The 15,348-nt window shown below is 34.6% G+C and overlaps 1 protein-coding gene across 3 annotated transcripts in view; it reads left to right on the forward strand.

Moving 5' to 3' along the window:
• Positions 1 to 15,348, forward strand: part of CDH7 (cadherin 7) — a 131,697-nt gene that overhangs the window by 74,745 nt on the left and 41,604 nt on the right. The window lies entirely within an intron of this gene.

The following is a 15,348-nucleotide window of genomic DNA, read 5'->3' on the forward strand; positions in this document are numbered from 1 at the left end:
GGATTTGTCCTGTTATCCTCAAACATTGTTCATATGCTTTCTATGAACTGCAAAGAACTATTAGATGCTTAGAATTGGGATCTCTTAAACTTGCTTTCAGTTTTCTAGTGAGGAAAATAGATCTGATTTTTAAGTTTTATCTTAATGTGGATAATATATTTACCATTCTGAGGCAAAACCATTAGATTCTAAAAGTTAAATAATGTATATAGCAACAGAAGGCATGAACCTAAGCAGTATGGTCTGTAAAATTTTTATGATCATTAAGTCATCAGAATAGGATACATGGGTATTAAAACGAGATATTTGAAACTTTGCTATTTGAAATAGGTAAAATTAAAAAAAAAATTGTGGTGCTTCAGACTCATGGTTGCCAGATACATATCACTATTCCTCAGTTTCACTCAACAATCTAGAGCAGTCACTAAACTACTTGTAATTCCTGGAAAGCAACGTAAAGTTTTTTCCAGTTCTTCAAACCTCCCCCTGCCTGCTGACTCCCCTGTGCTCTGCTTTCATGCCCCCTACCATACTCATCTTTTGAGTCTAAAAAACCGCTCCTGTTATTTCTTTAAACAGTAAACAGAAGAAGCATAGTGCTTGGACCAGCAAGATGTATTTTTTTTTTTTCTAGGAAGGGAGTGTGTGTGTGTGTGTGTGTGTGTGTGTGTCCCTTCAGTCATGGGAACTGGTCTAATCATGGAATGTAGATGTCCCAGTTCCATAAATATTGTGATCTTTTTCATAGACTTAGCTGTGGTCACAAGGATTGAATAAATATCCAAGGCTTTTTAGAAGTGTCCAGGAGAACTCAGGCCCCATCTGTCAGCCAACTGGTCAGTTCTATCAGGGCTTTCAAGGATTTGAACATGCCCTGAGGAAGAAGTTGAATAGTGGATGCATAACACTGTTTTTCTCAGATAGACAAGGAAAAGCGGCACAGAGGTAACCACCTGTGCAGAGTCTTCACTTATGAGATAACCTGCTAAATACAGAAAGAAGAACTGGGGCAATTTCACTGGAGAAAAATGAGGAAGGGAATGTGGGCAACAGATGAGGTAATATAAATGAGAGGGCTCTTAATGCTCCTTCACAAAACTGCTGTAGATAAATAGGAACATATAGGTACAGTGCTTTGCAAATAGAATGGATTACACATGATACATATTGTAAGGTATTTTAGGTGCAGCTCAATAAAATATGAGTAGAAAATTAAAATATTTGTTTATTTCCCTTAAACACTTATTCACGGAAGTGTCTGTGATAACTTTAATTCATTTCAAGCCTTTCGCTTCTTTTCGAAGGACTGTATTATAATGAATATCAATATTTATTTAAAAAGTTATTACTTTCTGGTTATAAATACATTTCCTCTCTTTCTTTCTTTTTTTTTCTTTCTCTTTCTCACTCTTCTTTCTTTGTCTTTTCTTTCTTTCTTGTCTTTTCTTTCTTTCTTTTCTTTCTTTTTTCTTTCTTTCTCCTTTTCTTTCCCTCCCTCCCTCCCTTTCTTTCTTTCTTTCTTTCTTTTTCTTTCTTTCTTTCTTTCTTTCTTTCTTTCTCTTTCTTTCTTTCTTTCTTTCTTTCTTTCTTTCTTTCTTTCTTTCTTTCTTTCTTTCTTTCTTTTTTTTTTCTTTCTCCTTTTCTTTCTTTCTTCCCTTCTTTCCTTCTTCTTTCTGTCTTTTCTTATTCTTTCTTAGCCTTGAAGTTATTTTAAATTTCTTTCCTTGCCTCTTCCTGTCATGATAGCTCTTGGCTGTTTATTTTCCCTTTGACATTATCCTAAGCTTAGTGATCATTGCTTCACTTCTTAAGTTATTTTTATGTCCCCCACACCTAGTTCATAACCTGCTTCTAACTTCTTCATTTTTAAATACATCTTTTTAAAAAATTGCTGTTTAAACTCAAAACTATATATTTTTATTATTCCAACTAGTCTTAAAAGAATCTACCTAATACTAAGGGAAACAGAATAATATCAGCAACTGAAAGCAAGCAGTGAAATAATTATTATAGAATGATATTATATACTTAGAAATTCTAAAATAATTTATCACAATTTTGTTAAATTAATGAGAACTTTCAATAATGAGAGCTACAAAACAAGTTAAAAATGAATACACTCACTGTATATACTTCATGAGAACATTTGTGTGAGTTTCTGGGCTTACTCTAACCATGGAAGAGCAACCTGTGAGGACCTATGTAAGGAATATCCATCACTCTCATTCACATCCCTAAAACCTTCCATCTTAAAAGAATGTGATGTGCTGGCTCAACAAAGGCAGCCTTTACCCCCATTTCCAGGTGTCTTTCCATCGTGAGGCCAACGGTATCTCTATACTCAATTTCAGAAGAAAATATTTGCTTACCATTTTGTAACTGGAGTTTATTTGGAGTTGTTTTCTCAGAATCAAGGAAGTCTTGTTCTTAAGATTCCTCAGTCTGAACTAACAGTTTACTGTTTGTGGCCCTAACAAGACAGGATTTTGATTTTCAATTCTATTTACCAAGATTTAAATAAACATGGAGCCTACAGTATACCCTAGATAAAACTTTTCCAGGGACCTTTCACAGCAGGAGAGATCTGCAAAACAATATATGAGTCCCCTAAGTTCAGTATTCTTTCTGTCCCAGAAAGTAGTGGCATTGTATGTGAAATTTAGAATGGATTTTTGAATCTGAGTTGGAAGACTAAAACTCAGAAATTCTGGAAAAAAAAAAAAGAGATAAATTTGGCCTCCTTTTATCACTGCAGAATATTTTTAAAATTTTACTGAGATAGCAGTCCACCAAAACGAACAGTTTTTTGGTTGGTCTCCCAGTCCCTTCTCCACATAAGAAAACATTTACAATCAGACATTGCTCAGATGTTGACAAGATTTTTGTTATAAGTCATAAATGTGCTTGTTCTGGTGGTTCTGAATGTCTCAATATTACTTCACATTTGGACAATCAAGTTTCAATGTCCATCTGGATAGAGTAACTTCTATTGGAATTAAATTACTTTCTACCTGCAAACCATGCTTGATAATCATCTGAATCTATTTTCTCTCTATTCTATACTATAATAAAGCTTTGGTCCATACCCTTTTCATAAATAATGTACTATTATATGTACAATGAGATTTATTCCAGTTTGTGAAAATTGTCATTGTATGTTGCAGCATCTGAATGTGCTATACTTGGCATAGAATAATTTTAGAAGCAGGAAGAGAAAAACACAAAAGCAATCATTTTTAAAATAAATATTTGAAAAAGAATAAATAGAGAAACACGAAAAAATGCTGGTGGTTATTCTATTATTGTGTCAATATCTTATACAGAAAATATTTATTAATATGACAAAATGTGCAGAATTTGGAAGGCTAAAGATTGCTGTAAATAATGACATAGAGTTTTTTATGATTTAATCATTCCTATAAGAATAAACCTAATTATATAGTTTAAAGGTAAAAATGATGATGAAATTTTCATCTTAAACAGTTAAAGCAATGCAAATACTATTTCTTGACCATTTATGAATGCTTCTGTGATACCCTTTATAACCAGTTAAATAGGACTTGAAAATTTACATAGTGTAAACATAGAGATTATCACATTTGAGTGAATACAATAGTTTTTGTTTTACCTAGAATTATTTCTTTTTACATTTGCTATCATAACTTAAAATTAGGTACTTCAGTTTTTTTCAATTTTTTTCTTTAATATAATAGGAGGCTCTCCTCCAATGGACCTCAGTTTTCAATATAAGTCCTCAGTTGTGATTAAATATGGATTTTTTTCTATAAAACACATTACTATGGAGTTACTATAGAATAAAAAATGAGCATTTTCAAAATTAATTTCCTATGAAAGACACTAGCATCCAGTATCTGACATGTGGTTTCTTTGGTGGTCCACATTGTCACACTATTAAGACATTTAGGCTTTTAAAGGCTAATTTTGCTGTGCTAGATTCAAAATATTCTCATATCCATACCCTATGAAAGGCTGAATGAAGTCAAAATAATAGAGCAAGATGTGGAGGCGCTGTTAATGCCGTCTGCCTGCCATTCACTGCGCTAAGTTAGATAGCACAGTGTCCTTCCAACCTTCAACTCAAGCTGCACAGATGTGGACGATCTGGGGTTTACTATCTTGTATTGAAATGTTTCTTTTGCCTATTACTTGCAATATTGAGGGCTAATTTCCACAATCAAATGTGTATTTCATTTAGTATTTCATAAATGTTGCTGATATGTGGTGAGAGAAAATCAAACCAAGGTTAATTCCAATTTATTTTTCTTCCTCTCATTTTTATTTTCTTTCAAACATTTTGTTCAATTAATCCTGCTGCTCAGGATGCATATTTCTTAAAATTGAGCAAAGACATTGCTCTCATTAGACCATTATAAGGCATAAATTTTGGATTATTTTAGTTTTCAAGGCCAAGAAAATTTGGTGAGCTTCTGGACTTCAGATTATATTTTCCACTTAATTCAATCATTGTTACTATGTATATAAGTATATACTGTTTTAATCATTATGTGTGTGTGTTTGTGTATATAGACTTATTTCTGCTAATTAAGGTATAAATTTACCTGTGCTTGAGTAGTCAAGAGTAGAGATGAACATAGAGTTTTATAAAAAAAAGAAAATAAGAAATCAACATTCTTTGAAGAAAATTATACTAATTTACATGTTGACACATTTGACCTGATCAAAAGGCACTGACTTTTTTCACTTAGGATTATTTCAACTTTTGTTGATTTTGTTCACTTAAGAGTATTTCAGCTTTTGTTTGATTTTTTTTTTAATTTTGATAGTTATTATAGCAGTATTCTCAGAATATGTGTATATCAAAGATGTTTTCCAGTGAGTCCATTATGGAATTTATTTTGCTGAGTACAAGTCACAGATCATGTAAAATTGTCCTTCCTTTCCCCCCAGCCCTCCCATGGTGTGTTGATTCCTGGGTCAATTTCAATGGGTAGGATTCCAAGAAAGAGATATGTAGGAAGTAGATAGGAGAGAATTTAATAATTGTATGAGGAAGGTTAAAAGGAGAATTTAAAGACAAAGCCAGTGTTTCTAGTTTGTGTAAATAGCTGAATACTTGTGTTGTTCTTTGAGAATGGGATGGAGATGTATAGGATGGCTTGGAGCAAGTGATGTTTGATGCACTGTAATAGCAAGGTAAATATGTTTAAGAAGTCATGAACATAGGTCTGTAGTTCAAGGAAAAGGTCTATAGTACATTGTTAGGTCTAGAAGTTATATGCACATGCATGGTAATCGAAATTAAAGAGACCATTGATAACATCCATGGAGGGCATACATTAAATGATGAAAAGAAGGCTTTAGACAATTCTTGGTGAAACTGAAAAATGTAAGTTATCGTGGCAAAGAAAGACTCAGAGAAGGCAAACTGTTTTATTCTTCCAGAATTAAGGTATTTTAAGAGGAGTTAAAAATAACTTATTAAAAAGGCTAATAAACAAATTTTTATATTTAGATGAATAGAAGAAATTGCATATATTATCAATAGAAGAGAGAATTGATGGATCCTGACATCTATGATACATAGTAATGATGGGACATAACGGATAAGGCAAAGATTCGAATAGTCAAGGAACTGGAGTTCTTGCTGAGTTCAAAGAAATTCCCATGTCAAGATCTGACTTCTCCTCCACTGTTTAATTTGGCCATTTCAAGTTTATTTTGGTTCATTTTATCAGGATATGCTACCATCACCTGACAAAAACTGGTCACCAACTCTCATTCTCTTTCTATCTGTGGTTGTATCAACCACCTTATTGCTTAATAAATCATCCCCAAACCTGGTGCTTTAATTTCCTTAGCTCATGATTTTGTGGGTCATTAATTTGTCCTGGGCTCAGTAGAATGTTTTTATGCTGGTCTTAAGTGGGTTCACACATGCGTCAGCTATTGTTCAGCATGGTGGCTCTGCCTCCATGAAGGTGGCTGTCTGTCTGCCCGGAAAACAAGGGGCCTGGACCTCTGCCTCCTGTCATCCCTTGGGTAACCTGGGCTTATGTCAAGAATGGTAAGAACAGAGGTTGTATGGTCTTTTGAGGCTGTTAGACAAAATTGGCACATCATAATTTCTGCCACATTATATCAACCCAAGCAAGACACAGGACAACCTAGATTCAGGTAGTGAAGGGAAAAACATCCCTGAGAAGAAAGAAGCAATACGGTATTGTGGACACAGGGAAAGTCAAAAAAATATGTTGAGATCCAGCACTGCTCTAGAGAGACTAACTAACCTTCAGGTTACACTTCATGAAATGGCAAAGAAAATACTGAATCTCAGATCTGCCTACTTCCCTCATCATCATTTCTCCTCTGTTAGCCTATCTCACAAAGTCATTTTATTGATCAAGATCAGTTAAGATTTGCCACTGTTTGATGAAGGGTTCCAGGAAAGCATATGCTAAGCTGTCTTCAGGTCATAATGTGGATTCTGCTTTCCAGACAATGTATGAAACCCTCTAGAAGTCATTGGGTATAGCTATAGTGCACACTGGAAAATATTGACCTCAGCATAGTATGGGAATTGGCCTGAGCTGTAAGGTAAACCAGGTTTTAGATGCTGGGCAGAAATGCCGTCCTTTCCAAGCCTTGTTTTCTGCTTTATGCTTATAAAATCAAAACAGACTACCTAAGTTCACAGTAGGAGGCTGTGGTAGACACAATAATGCCTCCTCCTCAAAAAGATATTCACGGAATATGTGAATGTTTTACCTTATGTGGTAAAGTGAATTTTGGAAACGTGATTAAGTTATGGAGCTTAATGGGAACATTATCCTGGATCACATAATTGGGTGCAGTCAAGGCTCCTTAAAGAAGAAAGAAGGATGAGTCAGTGTTATAAAAAAGAAATACAGTAACGGAACCCAAGCTTGGAGTGATGCACTTTGAGATGGAGGAGGGGGGTATGAGCCAAGAATACTGCAGATTTTGGACACTGGAACAATTCTCCCCCGAAGCCTCCAGAAAGAATGAAGCTCTGCCAACAACTTGATTTTAGATTTCTGACCTCCCAAACTATAAAGCAATAAATTTGTTTTTAAGCCAGTAAGACGTTGGTAATTTGTTACTGTAGCAGTATGAAATTAATTAATGCAGAAATCAAACTGGAACATTTCTGTGGGGGCGAAAGCTGATCCAGACAGGAGAACAGAAGAGAGAAAGGAAAACACTCGTTAACTAAGTATGAATAAGAATCTGGATAGGCAGAGCCAGAAATTCTGTGCTCAGTTTAAAATAATACGTGATGGCTGTGGTTACTTTGATGATAACATTCCTCAATGTTAACTTGTGTTACGATGAAAATAATATCTCCTGATATTTATATCATTATTGTATTCCTGATCATGTCTTGTATAATTTATGGTTTTAGTCTCCAATCATTTCTGCATTATTTATTGTATTTGTTTCAACCTACCTTTGGAGCACAGATACTTTCTATCTACTGGTAATAATATATTTGCAAACTGCAAGTGTTTGTTCATGTACTGTCCTAATATCTGTGTTCAAGTATAATTAAAATAATAATGATAATGACTGTCATAAAAGTATAAAATAGACATGGAGACAACCAGTAATCTCTTTTGCTTATTCTGAATTTGCTTACACTTATTTTACTGTTTTTCAGGTAATTTGTTTGGCCTTAGATTTTTTTTTTTCTCTGTAAATCAGTAAATCTCTATTTTATTCAAAAATAATCATATCTATTGTAGATTTGTAAGATTAATAAAATTAGGATCCTGTTATAGGAATCTCAAGTCTAGTACCGTTAGAATGATAAGAAAGTGTCAGTTCCGCTGCAGAGAATACACAGAGCTGGCAAGGCCTCCAGAGCTCCTGTCCCCCATAACCCATAGACCTCTATGAATGCAACAACAGCGTGCACCTAGATAGAATATAGTATTTGTTGTTTATATATTATCTTTCTCTCACCTTCTTCTCTAGAAAATATAAGTTCTTGCTAAAATTCATGAGTCCCAAAAATTTCAAAATAGAGCCCTCATCTACCTACCAAAAACACTTTCTGTGAAAGCAAAAATTGCACAGGACAGTTAAACAGGTAAGGAAGATTTCATTCAAGGCTGTTGCAATAGGAGAGAGAAACCTGACTCAGTCCAAACTCAATTTGGCTAAAGCAAAGGGCTGCAGAGTTTTTATGAACCAGGATGGAGGGTGAGGATCATAGGCCAATTGTATTTGATAATTGGCTTTAACCAATAGGAAAGTAAATGTTCTTGTATCATCATGACAGGGGATAGTTTTGCAATTTGGAACAAGGCTTCTGCTGAAGTTAGGCTCTTATCCTTTTACAGAAACTGGGATGTATTGGTTCTGTCTTCCTTAATGATAAAATTTCATAGAGATGGCTTTGGGGTCCTTGAGGAAGACATTCCTTGTTAACAAAAGTGTAAAGAGGATTTTTAAAAGATTTGCATATTAAAAGGGCAGAGAAAAGATTTACAATGACAAATTTTCGAAAGAGAGGTCGGGACCTAAAATTAGAAAGAAACCTGTCTAAATTTACTCAAGCTAGAAGCAGCATAAGGCCTTCTTGGTCATAACCCAGGGAAATATGAAAATAGAAACCACAGAATGCAGTTGTTCATAATAAAGAGGATGTATTTTACTTTGGAAAATTCTTGGGGAATCATTATATTTAAATGTACAGAATTATTCCTGCTCTTATACCTCATCCAAGGTTGTAGATCAGGTTTAAGATTCTGGATAGTATATTTATTTAGAGAATTTTTCTTCTTTTTTTTTTTCTTTTGAGATGGCATCTTGCTCTGTCGCCCAGGCTGGAGTGCAGTGGTGTGCTCTCAGCTCACTGCAACCTCTACCTGCTGGGTTCAAGCAATTCTCCTGCCTCAGCCTCCTGAGTAGCTGGGATTACAGGCACGTGCCACTGTGCCCAGCTCACTTTTGTATTTTTAGTAGAGACAGTATTTCACCATGTTGACCAGGCTGACCTCGAACTCCTGACCTCATTATCTGCCCACCATGGCCTCCCAAAGCGTTGGAATTAAAGGTGTGAGCCACTGTGCCCGACCTAACATAAAATTATTGTAAGGGAAAAGTTATAAATGAGGGTTATTTTTCCATAGGTATGATCTCATTTAAGCCCATTTAGGAAAAAATATTCATATTTATTTGTTCAAGAAGTAAGGAAAAGCTACGGATATTGAAAGCTACAAAATATACTTTCATCTGAAAAAACAGCTAGAATCTCCAGAGAAAGAAATACTCTTAATGATGGCAATCCATCATAGAACTATTGAACAAAATCAACATTAAACATAAGACATTAGTATATAGACACACACATATACACATACACTATCCAGCCCTGATAGTGTCATGCTACCATTAAAGAGAACAGAATGGAGAATTTTAGGAGGATTTAACTTGGATCAATTCCTGAAACATTAACAACATCATTGGCTAAAGGCGCAAGATCTGTAAGAAGGTCACTGAACCTAATGAGTATATATTTGGCTATAAACCAGAAGCAAAGCTATATTAATGAAGAAAAATAAAGTGCAATGATTTTATTAAATGAATTCAGTAATTAACTTGCTTTAATATTGAAAAGACTACAAGTGGCAGGGGAAACTTTGAGACTCCACTATTTGTGATAGTCATATTTTTTAATCCAACAATAGAATTTGCCAAAGACAACCTAGGTGCCAGGGCGGAACAAAGATGAGAAACATATACTCTTTACTTTCCATTTGCTTATTATCTAGCAGGAAATAATGCTTCTAATAACAGCATAATAGTAATACAGCACATATTTATACAGTGATTATTTTGTGTCAGTCACTGTTCTAGGTGCTATTTATTTCTCAATAATTTACAAAAACCTCATGAAGTTGGTGAGGTCAACAAGGGCTTATGCAGGATAGCATTATACAGTGTGATGGATACACATGACCGTGAGTTCATGTAGTATCTGTGCTCTTTAAACGTGGGCTTTTTGGACTTTCACTAGAACTCTTTGCTCTTTACTTTTCTTTTTTTTTTTTTTTTTTTTTTTTTGAGACGGAGTCTTGCTCTGTCACCCAGGCTGGAGTGCAGTGGCCGGATCTCAGCTCACTGCAAGCTCCTCCTCTCGGGTTCACGCCATTCTCCTGCCTCAGCCTCCCGAGTAGCTGGGACTACAGGCACCCGCCACTTCGCCCGGCTAGTTTTTTTGTATTTTTTAGTAGAGACGGGGTTTCACCGTATTAGCCAGGATGGTCTCCATCTCCTGACCTCATGATCCGCCCGTCTCGGCCTCCCAAAGTGCTGGGATTACAGGCTTGAGCCACCGCGCCCGGCCCTGCTCTTTACTTTTCATGTGTAATAATATTGTCTTAGTCTGTTTGGGCTACTATAACGGAAATATACGCTGGATGTTTAAACAGCAAATATTTATTTCTCACAGTTATGGAGGCTGAGAAGTCCAAAGTCAAGATTTGGTGTCTGATGAGGGCCCTCTGTCTGGTTCATACACAGCCATATCCTGTGTCCTCTCATAGCAGAAAGGGTGAGGGAACTCTCTGAGGTCCCATTTATAAGGGCACTAATACCATTCATGAGGGATCCACACTCAAAACCTAATTAAATCCCACAGGTCCCACCTCCTAATAGCATCACCTTGGGATTTGAACGTATGGTGGTATAATTTTGGTGGTATTTGGGGGGCGGACACAAATATAAAATGCAAAAGAAACACTAATCTTACATTTTTTAAAATGCATGTTAAAGTTGTGTTTGTGTGTACAACTCTTTGTAGTTAGCTCTTAATATAAAAAAAGTTTTATTACATAGGTAAGGGGATTATGGAAATGCTTATTAAGAAGGTGATAGTCTCTAGAAAATTTCTCTGAGAGGAATGACTAAGTTATGTGAGAAATAAATACAATTTTTGAATCATCTGAGAAAGAAGGAACAGCAGGTGATATATACTAGAAGAGAGAAAGTGTACGGGATGCTAATCACTTGTAATGTTAGCCTTACCATATTGGGCTCCTTAGATGAGAGACTGGCAAACAACTGCCTGCCTGTTTTAGCCCAGCCCAGGAGATAAAGATGGTTTTATATTTTTAAATGATTGGAACATCTCAAAACAAGAAAACTGTGTCATGATACGTGAAAGCCATATAGAATTTAAAATCTGAGTTAACTATCAAAAAATTACTATTTGCAAACAATCATATTTATTCGTTTTCATATGGCAGACAATGTATGCCCTGCAAAGGCTAATAGTCACTAATACTTACACTTCACAAAAAAGTTTGCAGACCCTTGCCTTACACAGAATTCTTTTTATTTAATCTTTTTAATTCTTTTTATTTAATCCTAATTTAATTATAAATTTAATTTTAAATTTAAAATTAATTATAAATTTAATTATAAATTTAAAATTAATTATACATTTAAAATTAATTATACATTTAAAGACTACTTTTGTACTTTGGAAACTAATACAACAAAAAAACTGCTTCTTTCTTTTAGTGTCTCTAACACAGATGTCACTCAAAAAGTATCTACCGGTCTGTATGTCCCTTATTTGATTCCAGACTTGAAGTGGTGAAGCCACAGAGTCATTCTGGGAATGCTAGAGACGCTAAAAGAGAGAAGAAGCTTTTTTTTTTTTTTTTTAATCCTGGTTAAATTTCCAATTATGTAAGTATCCACTTATACGTATAATATGTTTGGCTGTGTCCCCACCCAAATCTCATCTTCAATTGTAGCTCCCATGATTTTCATGTGTTGTGGGAAGGAACCAGTGGTAGATAATTGAATCATGGAGGTGGTTTTCCCCCATACTGCTCTTGTGGTAGTGATTATGTCTCATGAGATCTGATGGTTTTATAAGGGGGAGTTTCACTGCACAAGCTCTTCTTCTCTTGTCTGCCACCATGTGAGATGTGCCTTTCACCTTCTGTCATGGTTGTGAGACCTCCCCAGCCACGTGGAACTGTGAGTCCATTAAACCTCTTTCTTTTGTAAATTGCCCAATCTCGGGTATGTCTTTATCAGCAGCGAGTAAACGAACTAATACAATGTACTTTCAAACATTGAGATAATTTATTTAGAAATTACTTTTATTTTTTTCTATTTCTTTCTTTAGTGTCTTTTCTCAATTGTTATTATTCTTCAAGTATAATCTTAATAATTAATTCTAATCGTTATGGACTATATTACTTATCTAGAAATCAACAATGAGAAATCAAATAAAAAGTAAATTTTACTGTAAAACTTTATTTTTTATTCAAATGCTTAACAGTCTTATTCATCACACTGTTCCCCTCTTTGAAAACTAGATCCTGGCATATTCTGATGTGCTCTGAAAATAATTTTGTGAAGCAATTCCTTTTGTCTGTAATCTTGATTCATAGACTTTCGCATGAATTCTTTTATTGCTTTATTTTCATAATAGCTTTTAGGCAACCAATCATCATGCATAATACTGTGTTTCATCATGACTTTTTAGCATCCAGATGTCTATACCTCATGTTACTGCCTTTTAGACACATTTAAAAAAATAAGTTGCTATAAAAAATTGCATTCATTTCTGCAGTAAATTTTAAATTATTCTTTCATAAGGGAGACAAACTTTTACTTGAATACAGAAATACTTGGTATGCCTTTTGCTAATGTGAAAACCTGAATAAATAAAGTTGTGGTTTTGCATTGATTTGAAAGGAGCTGACAAATGGGATTTCTAAGCATATTCTTTTACATACAGACACATCATATTTGAAAATAAGTTTTCTCTTATAGTTAGTAATTTTTATAAAGAATATAAGGACAAACTGAGATTATTATCCAAACTATTTACAAGTATGTTTTGATTTCTCAGTAGATGCTTTTAGGTAAATGAGAATGCTTCTGAGAAGTGTCCCCAAAATAAAGGTTGGAATTTATATATAGGCCCAAGAAAATTTTAATGAATAGGTCAGGTTTCTTAAGAGAAAATTTGCATCAGAATCACCTGATGAGCCTTCTAAAAATATATCTGCCTGTGCCTCATCCTGCACCTGCTGAATCAAAATCCCTTGGAAGGGGCCACACATAATTTAGAAGGGTCTCTGGTAGGTTCTGATTCTCACCTTTGTTTGACCACCATTGGACAAAACCAACTCTTAGATAATAAAAAACCAAAAAAGTTAGCCTCATAAAAATATTACTGAGTTTGTTAATACAATGTTGTTATGGCAGTATTTTCCATGTGCCCCAACATTTTTATGTAAAACCTTAGATAAGAATTGAAACTTTTTCATTCTGGAGCAATTCTATAAAGTGTTTTTGTGCTCAAGAAAAACAATATACCTGACTATATTTCTTCCCTTGTTTCTCACTTTGACCAGCAGGATTCTTTGGGTCAGATATATAGTTTAATTTTCATCCTCTTGTACCTGAATATCTGTGTTCTAATTTTTGTTGTTGTTGTTGTGTTAGTTCACGAAAAGGAGGCTCAAGAATGTATTAAGACTCCCCTATGTATCAAAAGCATTTTAGGTACTGGGAGTAATAGTGATGAACAAAATGGTCAGGGCTTCAAATCTAGTGGCTAAGACAGATGTTAAATAAGCATTTTAGTAAGTACAGTCTGGTCTAGATATTGTAAGCCTATTTTCTGTATTGATTTATACACTTTTTTTTTCATTTTTCTTACTGAGAGATAAACCATGGGATCTCTTTAATATTTGTGTGCAAACATACATATATATGTATATATTCTTATGTATATATATGTACACACATATATGTGTATATATATGTAATGTGTATACATATATTTTTATATATAAAATGTGTATATGTGTGTATATATGTGTTATATTTTATGTAGCAAAGTGAATATGCACTGTACACAGTATGGGATATATGATACACAATACAGTATGTGTATATGTATCCTATTTTATACCTATTTTATACTTATGTAACTATATTGTTTTATTTATTTTGGTTATCACATCCTTTGTGGGTTAAGTTGGAATAAATGTGTGCCTGCATATGTACACATACATACACCCAAACATATAGTGAATGAATTATAATTACAATTCTCAGTATTACATATTAGCTCACATTTCATAATGTTTTATTTTTATATACTGACAACTAAGTAAAATATGTATTATATTTTGCAGTATTCCTATGCAGTTTTTTTTAACTATTTTTAATTCTTTTTGTTTTACATCATTAAATGTAAAAAGAATTTGGGGACAGTTTTGCAGTGGTGAGACTGAAATTGAAAGTCATAAAAAGCTGTTACTTTCTGTATCCACTGAAGAAAAAGGAGCATGTTATTGTCACAAACAACATCTACATGTTGTGTGTATGATTTTTATTTTTCAAAGATGATGCTGTGCTAGTGCAACTAGTTTAATTGTCCTTATAACCTTTTTCAGCTCTCATGTGGTTTGAGTTGGTCACTAATTTTTAGGAAAATTGTAGCATGTAAATCCTGTTGGAAAATTAGATACAGTGTAAAGATTCTGAGATATAACTGTTAACCTCCTAAAATAGAGATCTAGTGTTGTGGGAAGTCAGGGACCTCGAACGGAGACCCCAAGGCTGGAGCTGAGGCAGAAGAACACAAATTGTGGAGATTTCATGGACATTTATCACTTCCCCAGTCAGTACTCTTATAATTTCTTATGCCTGTCTTTACTTTAATCTCATAATCCTGTTATCTTCATACACTGAGAATGTACATCACCTCAGGACCACTATTGTACAAACTGATTGTAAAATATGTGTGTTTGAACAATATGAAGTCAGTGCACTCTGAAAAAGAACAGAACAACAGCGATTTTCAGGCAATGAGGGAAGATAACCGTAAGGTCTGACTGCCTACAGGGTCAAGCAGAATAGAGCCATATTTTTCTTCTTGCAGAGAGCCTATAGACAGATGTGTAAGTAGAAGAAATATCACTGAATTATTTTCCCAGCAATGAATATTAATAATTGAGACTCTGGGAAAGGAATGCATTCCTGGAGGTAGGTCTATAGACGGCTGCTCTGGATTGTCTGTCTTATGCGGTTGAGATAACAACTGAAATACACACTGGTCTCCTGCAGTACCCTCAGGCTTATTAGGATTGGGAAATTCCAGCCTGGTAAATTCTAGTCTGATCGGTTTGTCTGCTTTCGAACCCTGTTTCCTGTTAAGATGTTTATCAAGACAATGCCTGCACAGTGGGATGGAGACCGTCATCAGTAATTCTAATTTTGTCTGGCCTTGTGATCTTTATTGCCCTTTGAAGCATGTGATTCCTTGTGACCTACTGCCTGTTCGTACACCCCCTCCCCTTT

The sequence above is a fragment of the Theropithecus gelada genome, chromosome 18 (assembly GCF_003255815.1).
Source record: "Theropithecus gelada isolate Dixy chromosome 18, Tgel_1.0, whole genome shotgun sequence".
Classification (NCBI taxonomy): Eukaryota; Metazoa; Chordata; class Mammalia; order Primates; family Cercopithecidae; genus Theropithecus; species Theropithecus gelada.